Below are 18,466 nucleotides of genomic sequence, written 5' to 3'. Positions count from 1 at the left end.
CCCTATTGATGAGCCTTAGATGATGATCTTAATAAAGATCAAATTTTAAAACGAACTGAGTATCATCCAGGCACAGAGGTGCATGCCTGTAATCCCAGCTATTGGGAAGACCAAGACAGGAGAATAGCAAGCTTAAGGCCAGATTTAGCAATTGAGCAAGATCCTGTCTCAAAATAAATAGATGCAAAGGGGCTATGGATGTAGTTCAGTGATTAAGCACCCCTAGGTTCAATGCTTATTAGTACCACAATAAAAGGGGGAAAAGTACTCAACATCTGTTGTGTGTAAGAACTTGTATTAGGAATACCGTTCGTTAAAAACAATTGAACATGAAGGGTTGAACCTCTTGCTTTGCGTGATTTTGTGGGGTTCTCTGGGCTAAGTGAATGGCAAGCCATTTCATAGAGCACTTCAGGCCTTTTACAGGAAGAGCAGGAATACAATTTTTTAAGACATCTCTTTTCAGTTACATCTTGTATTTTACCTGAAAACATTACACACACATACACACACACACATATTTATCACAATCTCATTTATTAATATTAACCTAAAAAAATCCTGTAGTACTTGTTTACCCTTCAATTCTTGTCCATGAGTGAAGCTTGGTTTTGAGGGAAAGGTCAATTGTGCTGTAGGAGAGGATCCTGGGGTTGGGTCAAGCCACAAGGAATGATATTTAGAAAATCTTTTTCAGAAACTTCTAGCTAAGGAGGAAAGATGATGACATCAGCAAGAAGCTAGATCAGAACCAGAAAGATTCCTGCAGCTGTGAGTTCAAATTCAATTGCCACAAACTTCCTTGTCATTTCTGACAGTTCTTCTTATGCTGTGACTCTCTTGGGAGCTTCAAACTCAGCTAATAACTGCCAAGGACCACCATGGTTTGTGTGTGTTTATCAAACAATCATACAACTATAAGGGATGGTTACCTATCATTTTTTTCAAACTAAATTTCCAGTATAAAGTCAAGAACATTAGAGGTGGACATAACCTTAGAGATCACTTACATAATGATTCTATATATACCAGGACAAGACTCAGAGAGGTCTGGTGTATTCCTTTGGGTCACTCCACAGTCAGTAGTGTGGAATTAAATACCGACTCTCTTGATCTTCAAATCAGAGGGTTTTTTGTTTTTGTTTGTTTGTTTGTTTTAAATTACTTTTTAGTTGTAGCTGGACACAATACCTTTATTTCATTTATTTTATGTGGTGCTGAGGATAGAATCCAGGGCCTCGCACGTGATAGGCGAGTGTTCTACTGTTGAGCCACAACCCCAGCCCCAAATCAGAGCTTTTTTCAACAGAGTTGTGCTTTGTTCAACATTTGTACATCTGACTCATTCATTTAATCCACAGAATGTTTATGATAGCTATTTCATGCCTGACACTATGCTAGGGTTCACAAGTACAAATTTTGAGTTTGCACCACTTTTATTAATTAAATAGAAATACAACCAGGGGCATAAGACTTCAGGTAGGTAATGACATTTGTAGTTAGTTTGTAGGTGACCCTCCAATTTTTCCTCCTTGATGTCATTTTAAGTTCAGATGATAAGAACAGGTCTGAATGTCATTTTCTATCAGGATACCACTATTCTTTCAGCTTCCCAGGCAGAAGTCTTTGAGTTGTTTTTGTTTTATTTCATCTGTTACTTAATGAGTCATTGCTAGTATAGACTGGCTCCTTTCCTCATCTTTAGCCCTATTGTAAAATCCCTCCAAAGTAACCATATCAGAAAGAAAGAAAAAAAAAAACCTTGTGTGCAGTTCTCAGCATATTTCAAATTACTGCTTCTGAGCTTTTGCTCTTGCTGTTCATTTTCCCTAAAATTCCTTCTCTTTGAAACTCTCTCCATCATCACCTCACTCTAGCTGAGTCCAAAGTCACTAATGTTCAGCAAGCACTTGAGTAGTTATTAGGTGATGGGTGATAGTAATATAGGAAATGCCCAACTCTATTTTCTACTCTCACACAGAATCTATCTTCTTCCCAGCCCTCTCTACTTGAGAAAGTCTAGTAGGTCAAATGGGTATGTGCCATTTTAGAGGCAATTACCAGGCAGCATGGTGACCCAGGCATCCATCTTTCAGAGGTGGTCAAGAAAAAAAACTGGTCCTTGTGTGAATCTGAAGGTGACTCAAGTAGTTTAAAACGATACAGGGTCAAAAATGTTTCTACACAGTGAGGTGAAATAGTTTGGCACTTCAAAGCCTAACAGTGGTAGGGTGGGTAGAAGGTATCCTGCACATAGGCAAGTGGAAAAAGGCAATGTTAGGAAGGTGGAGCTGGGTGTGGGGGTGCCCACCTGGAATCCCATGTCTTGGGAGGCTGAGGCGGGAGGATAACAAGTTATAGGCCAGCTTCAGCAGCTTAGAGAGACTCTAAGCCACTTAGCAGGACCCTGTCTCAAAAAATAATAAATAAATAAATAATGAATAGGGCTGGGGATGTGGCTCAGTGGTTAAGTGTCCCTGGGTCCAATCTCTAGTACCAAATAAATAAGAGAAAAAATAAATAAAAGCAGGAACCAGATTATGAGGACCCTTGATGGACTTGCAAAGAAGTTAAGGCTTTATCCTGTAGGCATTAGAAGTTATTACAAGACTTAGAAAAGGAGAATGACAAGAACAGATTTGTCTTTCAGAAAGATCCTTCCTGATTGTGGTGTGGATTAGAAAGGGGTAAGGCCAACTAGGCAACCAATAAGAAATGACCATAGAGCCTGGATGGGCGGGAATGTTAAGGCCTGAACAAAGGTAAAAGCTGTGCTGAAGGAGGGGCAAGAATGGATCTGAAAAGTTCAACAGAATTTGGTGAATAATCAGATATAGTAGTGGGAGAGAGGATTGGGTGGACCCCAGGTTCCTAGCTGATGTCACTAATTAGGAGAGAGGATACAGAAACTGAGTAGTTCTTAGAGGTGGTGGTGATGAAATGTATTGAGTTTTGGGGGGGACATTTTGGTCTCATTATTTGTACTAATTAATTTCATACATTAATATATGAGTAGAATGAATTTTTTTAGTTCGAAGAACTAATGAAAACTTCCTTAACACCATTGTTCAATTTGGCAAAAATATTTATTTCTTATCTTCCTTATTTCTTATAGGAGTTAGGACAGTGGGGATTGTGGATCATAAATCCCCAAATTTCTAAAACAGTGTCATTCTCGTACATTTTTATTCTTTTAACAAATGTAATATATTAACTGTTTAATTGATACGATGTAATTTTTGTATCTTGTAAGACTTTTGTGCACAAGTAAATTCATAAATCATCAAAAGGTTTAGATATGACTTCCAGAACTCAATACCCATCAGAGAACCAATCAGTGGTAAATGGCCACGTTTTAAAGGTTTTTGTGGGACATCCAGAAAGTGGATCTCCCATTGAGTAAGGAGGAACTAGAGAGGACTGCAGTAGGGATTGGTGGAATTGAGCAAGTCTCTAAAGTATGAACAGTTTCTGAAAAGTCAGACAGGGGCAAAGAGAACAGCATTAGAAGAGACAGGTAGGAGTCCATGTAGGGGTATGAAAGGCCTTGGCCAATCTTGATTATCCTTTGGACTCAGCTAGAGTGACTTAATGAATCTGACAGGTTCTCTGACTCCTATTGCTGCTCTCCTGCATCCACTTTCTCTTCAGCATTCATTTTGTGACAGTTTTCCTAAGGTGTGATGAAAATTTTTGGTTATATGTTTTCCACATTGTTTTTTTATCCCTTTCCTGGCTTTTCTAAATTTGCATTTCCTTCTGAATTTTGGCTTTTCTGGGCTTAGTGCTAAAAGCATTTAATAAATTTTAGTATTCTCTAACCTCCCTAGTTTCTGTTTTTGGTATCATCCCATTTGCCTGTGAGGTCCACATGCAGCCTCTTGAGGCAATGTAATTAAAACTCCCATTAGAGTTAACTGTAATAATGAGGTACTCATATAACATATCCTGAAAAGAAGTAAATAAAATCAACACTTGGTAAGTATGCATAATAGCAAATCTTGCAAGGAAGCATTCAATAAATCTTTCTGAATGAGTGAATTTCACATAATAACCTGTAAATAAGGAAGACTTCGTCTTCTTCATTGTATAACTTCATTGAATGTCTTTTACTGCCAGAGCAGAAAATACAAGAGGAGGCTCAGAGGATAATTTGCTAGGCCATGGTGCTTCTGCAGATGATTTCCCTTGGCTTCTTCTGTCACAGCAAGCTTCCTGGTCCTCTGAGGGTCAGGAGGCCTTCTCTCCAGGGGGTCCTAGTTGAAGATCTCTCTGAAGTACATCAAAACATCACTTGTGTTTTCCAAGTGGCTGACCTCCATTTCTTCTCTTTTTTTTTTTTACAAACAGGAGTTCCAAACATTTTGAAAATAGTTTTTTCTTTAAAGCTGGTAAGCCTTTTATGATTTGTTTTATTGTTTCTGAACAAGCTACTAATGTCACTGATAGAGCAAGATTGTAACTTAACTAGCCTCATTTTGAAGGTTTATCATAAATTCTCAAATTAACACAGTTCAAATTAAGGATATTTTATTATCTGTGTCTATGTCTGTATCTACATAGTGTAACATGTATGTGAATTAAGAATCAGTAACTCCAAATTGGAAAGAAACGTAAAAATGAGTTCTGCCTAAATCCTACTTTGTGCAGATGAAGAGCTTTGTGACTGGTAAATTGTTCTTTTTCTTGTACCCAAGAGACTAGTTCTAAATTTAAACACAATCCAAAATAGTCTCCTTTTTAGATATAATTTGCTATGATTCCATGCTTTGCTGAGCACATTACATGTTATGTAATGCTCTTACATCTATTGGTGTGTCTTATCTCCTAAAAGTCTACAGACACTTTGAAGGAAGAGATTATGTTTTATTTGTCTTTTCATTTCCAATTGTAACTGCCCCAGTTCTTTCCTAGTAGCTGCTGTGAAGTTGAACATGAAGCTTTCAGGTAGCCCTGATCCTGCACTGAAATCAAGGAAATAGGCATCAGGGTGATAGGTCTCCTTCAGGTGTGGCAGATTTTCTTCTGTTCCAGGACACCTGTAGTTTCAGGTGGATAACCTGTTCAGTGTTTAGAGCCCTACTGTCTTCATTCTTTGCCTGATAGTTATAAAGCTGTGTCTCTCTGCTGAAGCCCACCTTTCCCATTGTTTTCCCAGTCCCAGCCTCAACTGTCTTGAGCTAAACCAGATTTGCTAATCCCTGGTTTGGATCCAAGTTAGAGTAGCTGCCTTTTCTCCAACCTCTCAACACTGTGCTCCTCAGCTCAGCCCTCCCTCCTCTTGGCAAGCCCCATGGTAAACAACTTAGGCAACCAGGGGTAATTCCTCTGAGAGCTAATTCCTCTTCCTTTTCCAACAATTTTACATAAAATAAGTGGGGAGAGGTAGTTGTTAAATTATTTTACAATATAAATTTGGACATTAATTATTCATTTGACAAATATTTATTAAATACCTAACATCCTATTGTGGATGCTGGGGATATAGCTGATAACAAAACCAAATCCCTTCCCCTGTGAGGTTTATTTACATTCTTGTCAGGGAGAGACCAAGAAATGAATACATGGATAGATATACAATCTAAAATTTAGTCACTGCTAAAATTTAGTGACTAGTGTGATGAAACATTAAGCAGCAAGGAAAGGAGTAGAAAGTAACAGGAGGAGTTGCTAAATTAGACAAGATGGCCAAAGCAGGCCTGGACAGAGAGACATTTTGGAATCATCTACAGGAGAGTGCAGTTGTTCTGGAAGACAAACGAGAAAGCATTATAAAAAAGGAGAATAATTGACAGAGTTGAGAGGAAATGGAGAGATGCAAGTGCATTGTGTCTTTGAGGCACATTGCTACAAAGGAAGCAGAAAGTGAGCAATACCCACATAGAGCTGTGGGACCAAGAGAAGTTTTTATTTTTCCAAGCATGGAGAAACCCCAGCATTTTTATGTGCAAACAAAGATGCAATTAAGAAGGAAAAGTGGTGATGCAAAAAAGAGAGAGGTTGTAGTATCTAGAAGAGGCAGCGGAATTCAGGGTGCACATGAACTACATTTCCTCCCATAAAAATGCTGGGGCTGTGGCTCAGTGGCATAGTGCTTCCTAGTATGTGTGAGGCACTGGGTTCAATTCTCAAACAAGCAAACAAATATATAAAATAAAGGTCCATTGACAACTAAAGAAATATTGTTTTAAAAAGTTCAGCCTTTTATTGATTGGGAGACAATCAATATTTTAGCTTTTTGAATTCTTTATATACCCTAGTGATTAGTGCTCTATCTTATGTGTGAGGGGTAAAGATTTGCTCTCAAGATGTAGGCTCTCTATTCACCTCACAGATTATTTCTTTTGCTGAGAAGAAGCTTTTTAGTTTGAATCCATCCCATTTATTGATTCTTGATTTTAATTCTTGTGCCATAGGAGTCTTATTAAAGAAGTTGAGGCCTAATCCCACATGATGAAGATTAGGGCCTACTTTTTTTCTGTTAGATGCTGGGTTTCTGGTTGTATTCCTAAGTCCTTGATCCATTTTGAGTTTTGTGCATGGTGAGAGATAGGGATTTAATTTCATTTTGTTGCATATGGATTTCCAGTTTTCCCAGCACCATTTGTTGAAGAGGCTATCTTTTCTCCAATGCATGTTCTTGGCACCTTTGTCTAATATAGGCTAATTGTAGTTTTTGGGTTAGTCTCTGTGTCCTCTATTCTGTACCATTGGTCTACCAGTCTGTTTTGGTGCCAATATCAGGCTATTCAAGGACCTAAAGAGACACTTCTCAGAAGATGATGTACAGTCAATCAGCAAATACATGAAAAAATGTTCATCATCACCAGCAATAGAGAAATGCAAATCAAAACCACTCTAAGATTTCATCTCACGCCAGTCAGAATGGCAGCTGTTATGAATATAAACAAAAATAAGTGTTGTCGAGGATGTGGGGAAAAAGGTACACTCATACACTGCTGGTGGGACTGCAAATTGGTGCAGCCAATATGGAAAGCAGTATGGAGATTTCTTGGAAAATTGGGAATGGAACCACCATTTGACCCAGCTATCCCTCTCCTCCGTCTATACCCAAAGGACTTAAAAGCAGCATACTACAGAGACACAGCCACATCAATGTTTATATCAGCACAATTCACAATAGCTAAACTGTGGAATTGACCTAGGTGGCCTTCAATAGATGAATGGATTAAAAAATGTGGAATATATACAAAATGGAATATTACTCAGCAATAAAAGAGAATAAAATCATGGCATTTGCAGGTAAGCAGATGGAGTTAGAGAAGATAATGCTAAGTGAAGTTAGCTAATCCCCAAAAAACAAATGCTGAATGTTTTCTTTGATATAAGGAGGCTGATTCATAGTGGGATAGGGAGAGGGAGCATGGGAGGAATAGACGAATTCTAGATAGGGCTGAGGGATTGGAGGGGAAGGGAGGGGGCGTGAGGTAATTAATGATGGTGCAATGTGATGATCATTACTATTCAAAGTACATGTATGAAGACACGAATTAGTGTGAATATACTATGTATACAACTATAGATAAGAAAAATTGTGCTTATATATGTAATAAGAATTGTATTGTAATGCATTCTGCTATCATATATAAATTAAAAGAAATTTACATAAAAACAAACAACAACAACAACAAAAGTTCAGCTTTTGCAATTTCAAAAGAAGGCAGATTGTCAATGGTAAAGTCAGTGGTAAACTAACAATTTTGGCAAGTACACCTTTATTTCTGGCCTGTTTTGCTTTCTCATCATTATAATTTGCAATCTCACTGACAATAAGACTGTTTTGCAGAATTTTTAATGGCCTTCCAGTGAAGTCAGTGGTATCTTAATGAATTATTTGCAGTTCCTGGTCCTATAATAACTCGAAACTCTTACTTGTCATTATAGGATAAGTAATCTATCACATTATTATAATTAGACCTATATAATAAAAAAATAACAGCTTCTTTTCTGTTTCTGTAGAACCTCTGCTAAATGGGGCTTTAGTTCTCTCAAATAAAACCTCAGAGAAAACCCAAATTGGAAAAGTATGACCTTAATGGACAGAAGACTCAACCTTTCCTGTTTGGGGTTTTCTCTTTATAGTACCTCAGTTCTGAGTTTCCAGGAATAAATAGAGGTAGAAACTGACCAGAAGTTCAATCTACTTTTTACTTTTTCCACAGGATTAAAACTTTAGATAAGATAAATAAAAAACAAGATTTTCAGGACATCAGAGCTATGATCATCAAGAGCTTCTATATTCTCAGTGAATGTAAAACCTAGATTAGGGCAGTTGAAAGCATTCCTATGGATGTAGAACTAGAGATTTTTAAATTTAGGAAAAAATACTAAAGATCACCTATTATTTTACACTTTATTTACAGATGAACAGAGCAGGGACCAAGTGGTTAAATAACAGACAAAGATTCAGAAGTGATATCAGCTGTGTTGGGTGAGTTTTTAAGTTAATAAAGAGAAAAATAAAATAGTAATAAAATAATTATGATATTCCTTTACTTATTGAGTGATTTCATATACCGGGTACAGTGCTGACCACTTTAAATTCATGATCTCATTTAACATTTACAGCGTCTAAATGTGGTGGAAAGGTAGATCTTTTAACCAATTGTCACTGAACCAAATTCACCATTTGCCTCCATTTCATTCTCTGTAAGTGACCAATAATGTGTAATGCTGAATTCTCAAGTTTCTACATTCCTTTAAAAATGTATTTCTATTTCTCTAATATGCAATCCTCAGGCACAGTCTACATTGGTATCAGTACTATCTGTGAATTTTTTAAAAGTACCAATTCTCAGACATTCCTAGGTCTACTGAATCAGAAATTTCTGGGGTTGGATCTAACAATTTCTGTTTAAAGCCCTCCACCAGGTGATTATGATATACACTAAAATTTGAGACCCACTTCTTTAGAACAAAGACTATTATAGGCACCAGTAGAAGCTTCTGGATCTCCTTCCTCATACTATTAAACAAACAAACAAAACCATCCTACATCCTTGAGTAGTGACCATAGAGATAATTGCCACCATTAAAGACTCAGAGGCTATGTTTGTTTGGAAAAGTTGCTGTGGTTTGAAAGTGTTCCCAAAATGTATGTGTTAGGAACTTAAACCCCAATGCCAAAGTGTTGGAAGGTGGGGCTTCACCCTCATGGATTAACTAACTCAGATTATTAAAGGGCTTGAGGCTGCAAATTCAGTGTCTTATTTTCGCAACTTCTCACCTTCTTCCCTTCTGTTGTGGGATAATGCTGCAAGAGGACTCTTGCCAAATGCTGACAACATGATATTGGACTTTCCAGCTTCTGGTGCTTTAAAAAAATAATTTTCTTAGTTACCAAGTATATGATATTTTTAAAACTTGTTCTGATTAGTTATACTTGACAGCATAATATATTTTGCTATATTATATATAATATATATAAATATATGTATATATATTATATATATGTAGTGTAACTTTTTATTCTTCTGCTTGTACATGATATAGAATTACATTGATCATCGTGTAATCATATATACACATAGGAAAGGAAATTCTACTATCTTTCATATTCCCATTCCCTTTCCCTTTCCTTCATTCCCCTTTGTGTAATCCAACTTACTTCTATCCCCCCACCACCCCACTTATTGTAAGTCAGCATCTGCATATGAGAGAGGACATTTGGCCTTTCATTTTGGGGGATTGCCTTATTCCACTTAGTATTATAGTCTTAGGATCCATCCATTTACCTGCAAATGACATAATTTCATTCTTCTTTGAGACTGAATAATATTCCATTTGTGTATATATACTACATTTTCTTTATCTATTCATCTGTTGAAGGGCCCCTATGTTGGTTTCATAGTTTTGTTATTGTGAACTGAGCTGCTCTAAACATTGATGTGGCTGCATCTGTAGTATGCTGATTTTAAGTCCTTTGGGAATAAACCAAAGAGTGGGATAACTGGGTCAAATGGTGATTCCATTCCAAGTTTTCTGAGGAAGCTCCACACTGCTTTCCATAGTGTTTGCAACAATTTGTGGTCCACTAGCAATATATGAGTAAATGTTTTCCCCACATCCTCACTATATTAATTGTTATTTGGATTCTGGATAATTGCCATTTTGACTAGAGTGATATGAAATCTCAGTGTAGTTTTAATTTGCATTTCTCTAACTAATAGAGATGTTGAACATTTTTTCATATATTTGCAGACCTATTATTGTACTTTTGTGAAGTGCCTGTTTAGTTCCTCAGTATGTGGTTATAGCAACAGAAAATGAACTAAGACTGAAGCAATAGTCTGTCTTAGCAATTGCTATTATATCTCATTTAGCTCATCAGTTTGACTATATTTTAGTGAATGATTATGAATTACCAAGACTCAATCAATTAAGTTGAAACTTGTAGATGTTCAGATGTAGTTTTTTTGTTTGTTTGTTTGTTTTCTTGTTATTTTTTTCTGATACAATCTGCCACACTTTCTGACGCACCTAGTCATGAAATTGGGTAATTTCCAACTATTCAAAAACCAATCTTGTCAAAGGCTTATGTCAACTCTCCTATAAGACAACACATTTGTGCATTACATCTTTGATATCATACTGGCAAGACCTTGTAGCAGTAAATAATAGACAGATGTTTGTGCCAGTAGTTGAGAGAGAAAATTTCTGAAAATTTAGGTACCCACTATCTCAATCAAGTTTGAAGGGTCTATTTTTTTTGCATTGAGTTGGGATATTCGGTCAAGAGGAAATGATTGTACACCCTGTGCCCCTTCCATTAAGAAAGAGGAGCAATGTTTAGCAGGCATCTTGGGATTTTTGAAGCAAGATGAACCAAATTAGATTTTCTCTGACTTGTTTTATCACCATCCCAAAATATTTCCAGTGGAGCCCAGTGCAAGACAAATGAAAACCAACTCCAGGATTGGCCAGACTTCAGTATAAGAGGCTGTGCAATTTAAGCTTTTCTAAACCAGTGGACAGCAAGGTGCTTGAGTGTCCAGAGTGGATGAGGCCTATGAATAGAGCCTGCACCAAGTCCAGATGAGAGAATCAGTATGGGTTCCTAGGATTTTAGAACAAGGCTCAGACCTCTTTATAAAGTCACTGTTCTCCTTTTGAAAAACAGATCATGACTTGCTCCTGGGGTTCTGCTAAAAGAGAATGTCTGCCATAGGTCTGCACGTGAATTTTGGACCTAAACTTTCCAATATGAACTGGTGGTCTCATAGCTGGCTGATCATAAAGGAGATGTACCTAGAGGTGCTTCATTATCAAGTTAAAGTGGTTTTTGTTTTTTATGGTATCGGGGATTTAACCTAGGGGGTTAAATCCCTAGCCCTTTTATGATTTATTTTGAGACAGGGTCTCATTAATTTGCAGAGGCTGAACTTGAACTTGTAATTCTCCTGTCTCAGCTTCCCAAGTTGCTGGGATTGCAGGTATTCACCATAGTGCCTGGCTAAGTGAAAGTGTCATATATGACATTGGGCCTTAGTGGATTCTAAAAGCAATGGTAAAACAAAGAGGGGCTTAGCTCCCATACTCCCAAGAGTAGAAAGCCACTCATTCCCTTCTCCCCTTCAACTCGTACCTGTGGCTACCTAGGGAGTTCCCTGTGCCTTGTTGCCTGAGGAGAAAAAAAATGTGGCTCTTGTTGATAGATGGTTCTTCTTCCAATGCTGACATCAGGCTTTCAGGGGTGACATGAGTGGCAGTAGAATGGGAAATCTTACCTCTAGATAAAGCTAAGCAGTAAATGCCATGGTGAACTTTGCCTGGGAAAAATACCTTGTTTCAGGAATTGCTCTTGGGTCTTCAATTTTAAACATTATACTACTTAAAACACAAATAACACATTTACATTAATTAGGTAATCTACTGAGTTGAACTGAAAAATGGACCCATTAGATTAAAAGTATAGTCCAGTTTTAGAAGTAATACTATAGAAAATGGTGAACATTCTTTAATCAAACACCATCTGTATTAATCAATTATACTGCAGCAATGTTGTCTAGCAAACCACCCAAAACAGTGGCATAGATTACTATTTCTGGCTGACACATCTAAGTCAGTTGAAGGTTGGCTGATCCAACCTGGCTTCAGGAAGGCTTCCCTCCTGGTGTCTTCCATCCTCCAGGACTAGGGGCCACCCATAGCAAGCTCCTCTTTTTGTGGAGGACAGGAATTTAAGAGAGCAATCCCAAGACAAGTCCCTACTCATGGCCACTAAAATTCTATTAGCCAAAGCAAGGCTCATAGCCAAGCCTGTATTCAAGGGGTAGGAGAATTTCTCATTGAAGAGAAAGTCATGGTGAAGGTTTATTCAGCAGAATCTAATGTGCCTTACTATCTGAGTTTAAAATGGCATTATTATCTTTAGAAAAATATTATGCAGTATGTTATTATCAAAGAGTTGCAATAGTACATATAGTTGATTCAATATAATTTAACTAACAGAGTGTTTTTGTTTGTTGGGCACAACAAACAAATGAATAGAAATGAATAAGACTAGTCCCAAACCTCAAGAAATTCACCGGCAGAGCTACAAACAAATGAACAATATAAACAAATGAATATTTGATTTGATTGATGCAACAAAAGCAGTTTTGTTCCCATTTAATACATAAGAAACCTCAGAGCAATTAAATAAATAATTTGTTTAATATTCTAAGATCCTTCCTGTCATTCCTTACAGCTGTCTCTACAAGGTGATCACAGAGGTGATCCTATCTCATACCTCACTTTTGCTGAGATCCTTATATCTTTAAGGCAACAAAAACCCATTATCTTGGTGAATTGAGCCCATAATGAATGTAGAATGGATTAAATTTACTTTACATTTCTCCATAATTCTGCCCCTTTGACTTAGATTTCACATCAAACTAACCTTTATAATAATAAGTAGCCAATCTGATTTATACACCTATCTAAGGTAAATAGAAATCTTGTATGCTAGAGGATACTTTGGTCAGTTTTTATAATATCTGAGTCACAGGCAATAGTCTTTTAGTGGAATATAAAATATTTTGATGACTAAGGAATAAATTGAATGGACCATTGGCTCCTCCATTCCAAAGAAGAAAAAGAACTGTGGGCAGTAATAAGGTATCCTGAGGGCTGGAATGTATGTTTATTCATGACTACCACCTCTGTTAGCTAATTCCATAGAGCTATATATAATAAATAAATATAGAAAAATATAAAAGTTTAATGTTTCATTTCAATATCGTATTAGTATGTGTGATAACATTTCAATATGAAATGCCTCTTCATATTTGTTCAGAAGAATATCAGTAAGATTGAAGAACATTTACCATACCCTGTTAAGACAAATGCATTCCTATGTTAAAACTAGAGAAATTTAAAAATATCCACTCAACTGGGTAAAGTAACAATTCAATGGAAAAGCCAAAGATAGGGCAGGATTCTAATGATTACTTGCCTGAGGAGCAGACTTTTGGCATTTGAAACATGGCATTGGGAAATGGTAAAAGCACAAAAACAAATCCAAGCCCTAAAGCTTGATTTTTGTGTGGTTTGTCAGCAAGAGAGAGTTAATGAAGACATCCAAAGCTGGGATAAGAACTTAGATAACTGAATGTTAGAGAGGACTCAGAAGCTTGAAGAATAACTATTTTCCTGTTCCATCATTTTACACAAGATGATATTTGTATTCTGGTCATTTTCAACAGTGAGTTTCATGTTGGGTTCTGGATTGCTATTCATTCCAGGTGTGGTTAGGATAATACTGAAAGCCAATATCTTGTCCTTTCAGTTTCCACTTCTTTTTCCCCCTAGCTCCTAAGCTTGTCAGAACTTGAAGGACCATTTTGAGAGCTTCTCAGTATTAAAAGTCTGTCTCAGCATGAGAAAGTTTCTTATGCAAATAGAAACCCAGTCAAAAGTGTAGACATTGCTTCCCTTCCTTGGTCCCTAAGTCCTGGAGCTGGGTTGGGCCTCTTGAATTACTATTTTTGTACCTGTTACCCAACTCCTTTTGTTCCTGCTTTCCCCTATCCTTCCAAGTCTCTTGTAATCACTGTTCTCTCTTCGTGGAGGTCAATATTTTTAGCTTCTACTTAGAAGTAACAAGGTGCAGTATTTGTCCTTTTGCGCCTGGTTCATTTAACTTAGCATAATGTCATCCATTTATGGATGACAGTTTAATCCATTTTACTGATAATGATGGAATTTCATTATTTTATGGCTGAATAATATTCCATACATATAACAATATGTAATTATATATTCCATAATAACATATAACAGATTTTCTATACCCACTTATCTGCTGCTGGACACACATCGGTTGATCTGTATCGTGGCTATTGTGAGCAGTGCTGCAATAGCATGGGAGTTCAGGTATCACTTTCATACACTTTCAATTTCATATATTTCCTTTTCATATATTTCATATATTTCCTTTGGAGATATACCCAGAAGTGTGATAGCTAGGTTATATGGTAAACCAGAAACCAGGTCTCAAATTTTTCTGTCTTGACAGGGCATTTCTTTTCACAAAGGGAGGAGAGGTGATGCCATGAGGTTTTAGAGTGACTTGTTCATGAACACATGTGAGAGGACCACCAGCATAAAATATATTAAGAACTAGATATATTAAGAAGTGGTATGTATTCTGTCTGATTTTGAAAGAAATAAGTGAATGGAAAAAAACTTAGTGGCCCTCTTGCTTTGGATTAGAAGGTCAACTTAAATTTTGACATCAGAGAAGTTTTGGAAAAGTGTGGGAAAAGGGTAAATTAAAGAGCAAGAACAATTTCAGATGGAAATGTTCAGCTTATTTCTACCCTAATAATGGATCCTACTTCATGGCTATGTTTAAAAATTTCTTCAGCCTGCTTAATAGGCTGGAATTTATTAATTCAAGTTACTATAACAGTCAAATGCCATATTATCTATCCTGATTAAATAATCATTTTCTTAATTATCGCCATGATTTGTAGGGTTATTTTTTTTTAAATTACATCCTACAGAAATCTCTTATAACTTATACTGTTGTCCTTTGGAAATTAGATGTTTTCTTCTTTAAGCATCCTGTCGTGTTTCTCTTCCATAGAGACTGAATTACTTATATACCCTTTTTATTTGAAGGCATACTACTCAGTTTCTTTCTGGCTCTTACTTAAAACATTTATATCCTGTATTAGCAGTATGATTCAAATAAACTTATTACTGTGATTTTGTCTCTTTCCTGTTCATTCTGTGGAATTGAATTAGTATGCGAATACCTTTCTTTTCTATGAAGGACCTGATTGTTCAATGATGAAGGTTTCTAATTTATTTGGATATATCTAGATATAATTTAATTGTCATGATGGTTAGATTTTCCTTCTTATGGATAAACACGTGTTTTGTGAAAGGGTTCTGTACTTCTTTCTCCTCATGATTCAGATGGTATTGCTCCTCCATCTTAAGGAGAATTTCAGGTGTAATTCAAGCTTCTATTGTCCAATCATAAGAAAAGCAGAAATGATTAATACATGATAAGTATATGCAAATGAAAACTAGAACTTGAGATGGATGAGCTGATTTTTCTAAGTGTCTTCAGAAGGCTAACTGCCTTCCTTCTGATCTCAGATTCTAGATTTGTTTATTGGCTTCACCGTCTCCCTATATTGACTAGATTAATTTTCTTCTGAGGAAGAACAGTGGCTGAGAAACAAAAGGAAGCTACCTTATGATCTACTGTGCCATGTGCTGTGGGTATACAGATAAATACAAATAACAACTTCTGTTTATTGAGCAAACTCTTCTTCAAGAACTTTCCATATCCTTTTTTCTTACCGTTACAACAATCTTTTAAGAAGGATATTGTTATCCACATTTTATAGATCAATAAACAGAGGGATCAAGTGACTTACCCAAAGTTACACAACTAGTAAAAAATTTAATTGTCATTTTTAACTCAGACCTGTCTGACTCCAAACATATTCTCTTTTATTATATCACATGTCCCTTCTCGTTAGCTCCTACTTCTATGAATAGGTCTTGGTTTCTACCCTTAAAATATTACATGTACACCGAATATCACATATTAGATGATTTAATCTACATGGAATGTTTAGATAGGCAGATCTATATAGAAAGTAGATTAGCAGTTGCTCAGGTCTGGAGTGGGGTGCAGGAAGTGAGTATAAATGGGCATAGGATTCCCAATGCGGGTGATAAAAATGTTCAGAAATTGTTTGTGATGATGGTTGTACAACCCTGTGACAATACTATAAATCATTCAGTTATACACTTTAAATGGGTGAATTGTATGCTATGTGATTATAACTAAATAAATCTGTATTTTTCCCAGTTAACAGTGTAGTAAGGAAAACAGATCTATAAATGGCTAACATAATAGCAGAAGGTGTGAAAAGATACACTATGAGCCAAACACTCTAGAAAGTTGGTAGGGAAGTGGGCTGAGATTTTTAAGTCCCGGGAATGGAAATGGCTTCATGAAATAGAGGGCTTTGGATCTGAATCTGAGAGGAACATTAGAGTGCTGGTAGACTGAGAAGAGTGGAGGCTGGGAGGACAGTGTTGACAAAAATCACAGGTACAGGCATGGTTTGGGCTTCTCTGGAAATGGCAAATCATCTGGGTGGACATCTGAAGAGTGAGTAGGGGATAAAGAGGGGAATGAGATTAGAAGTGGTCTGACTACAAAGACAGTCTCAAATGCCATGCTAAGGGGTTAGACTTTATTCCATATACCAGGGAGAATCTTTCTCATGAATGAAAGAGAGAATATTTTAAACCTGGATCTTAGTTTATGTTTTTCTGCTTTAGAGATGGAGTTTTAACAGATAAATTCCATCTATTAAATTAAATTAATATTGCAAAGTTGAATTTTCCTAATTTTGTTTTAGTGTGTTTATAAGATTATAATTTTCTTTTGGTTTCATAAGTGTGTGTTTAAGAAGTAAGGAGTTTAAATATTGTTTTATGCTTTTTTTTTAGTGTGATACTATAGTTCATTGCCTATTGCCTCTTTCTTTTAGTGTGATGTTATACTTCATTGCCTATTGCCTCTTTTTTATTGATTTTATATTTTTAAATACACAACAGTAGAATGCATTACAATTCTTATTACACATATAGAGTATAATTTTCATATCTTTGCATATAAAGTATGTTCACACCAATTTATGCCTTTATACATGTACTTTGTTTTTTTGCATTACAATTCTTATTACACATATATACCACAATTTTTCATATATCTGTATATAAAGTAGTTTGACACTCAATTCAAGTCTTCATACATGTATGGATAATGATGTCCATCACATTCCACCATCCTTGCTAATCCCCTGCCCCGTCTCTTGCCCTCCCACTTCTCTTTCCTATCTGGAATGCATCTAATCCTCCCATGCTCCCCCTCCACACCCCACTACTAGTTAGCCTCCTTATATCAGAGAAAACATTCAGCATTTGTTTTTTGGGGATTGGCTAACTTCAATTAGCATTATCTTCTCCAGTGCCATCCATTTACCTGTAAATGCCATGATTCTATTCTCTTTAAATGCTGAGTAATATTCCATTGTGTATATATGCCACATTTTTTAATCCATTTATCCACTGAAGGGCACCTAGATTGGGTCCACAGTTGAGCTACTGTAAATTGTGCTGCTATAAACATTGATGATCATTTTATGCTTTTCTTAAAATAAAATGTGATATGATATAGATTATTTTTCAAACTTTCCTCTTATGGGAGTTCATAATTTACATAAGTGAGAAGTAATTTTCTAGGAGCTAGAATACTAATCAATGTCTCTTCCAAACTTGTCCTAGGGAATCCTAGTCTGTCCTCGGGTATGCTCTGGGTATCTTATTTAACAGAGCTGGAAATTTGTACCTCAAATCTCATTGCCACGTGCAACTTATGTAGATTTTTATACAGCAATGAAATTTCACAATTTGTTAGTACAAACATAAAAACAGGAAATTTGGCCTAATGAGAAATGAAAATGTAAGTAGTTGAGCTATTTGGAGGAAGCCCTAGGCATGATCTTAGTGTAGAATGGGATCTTTGCTATAGATTTTATTTGATGATTTCAAACTTTCTTTAGTGTTATAACATTGCTCTAGTCACTGCTATATTGTCTACATAGGGAATGATGTCCACAACATTCAGGTCATTGCCCAATGTCCACTCACTTGATTTAACATTTTGAGACTTATTTAAATGATAGAAATAAACTGGAGGTGTTGGTTGACCATTTAGCCTTTTTCCTGACCCCTCAACCCAAAATGGAGTGTCATTATATTTTAACTTCACAAGCACTGAGAAGCAGTAATTTTTTCTCTTCATATTTTTTCAGAAAATAAAAATCGACAAACCTCTGAATATGAGCTCAGAGTCCAGTTTCTGGTGAAAGATGTAAGAACTGTCTTTAAACCCTGAAAACTATTGTATTAAAATTTAAATTTAAAG

Source organism: Marmota monax, unplaced genomic scaffold (assembly GCF_021218885.2).
Source record: "Marmota monax isolate L192 unplaced genomic scaffold, Marmota_monax_Labrador192_F-V1.1 WCK01_AAM20220418_F8-fsc00011, whole genome shotgun sequence".
NCBI lineage: Eukaryota > Metazoa > Chordata > Mammalia > Rodentia > Sciuridae > Marmota > Marmota monax.
This window is presented reverse-complemented; position numbering follows the sequence as displayed.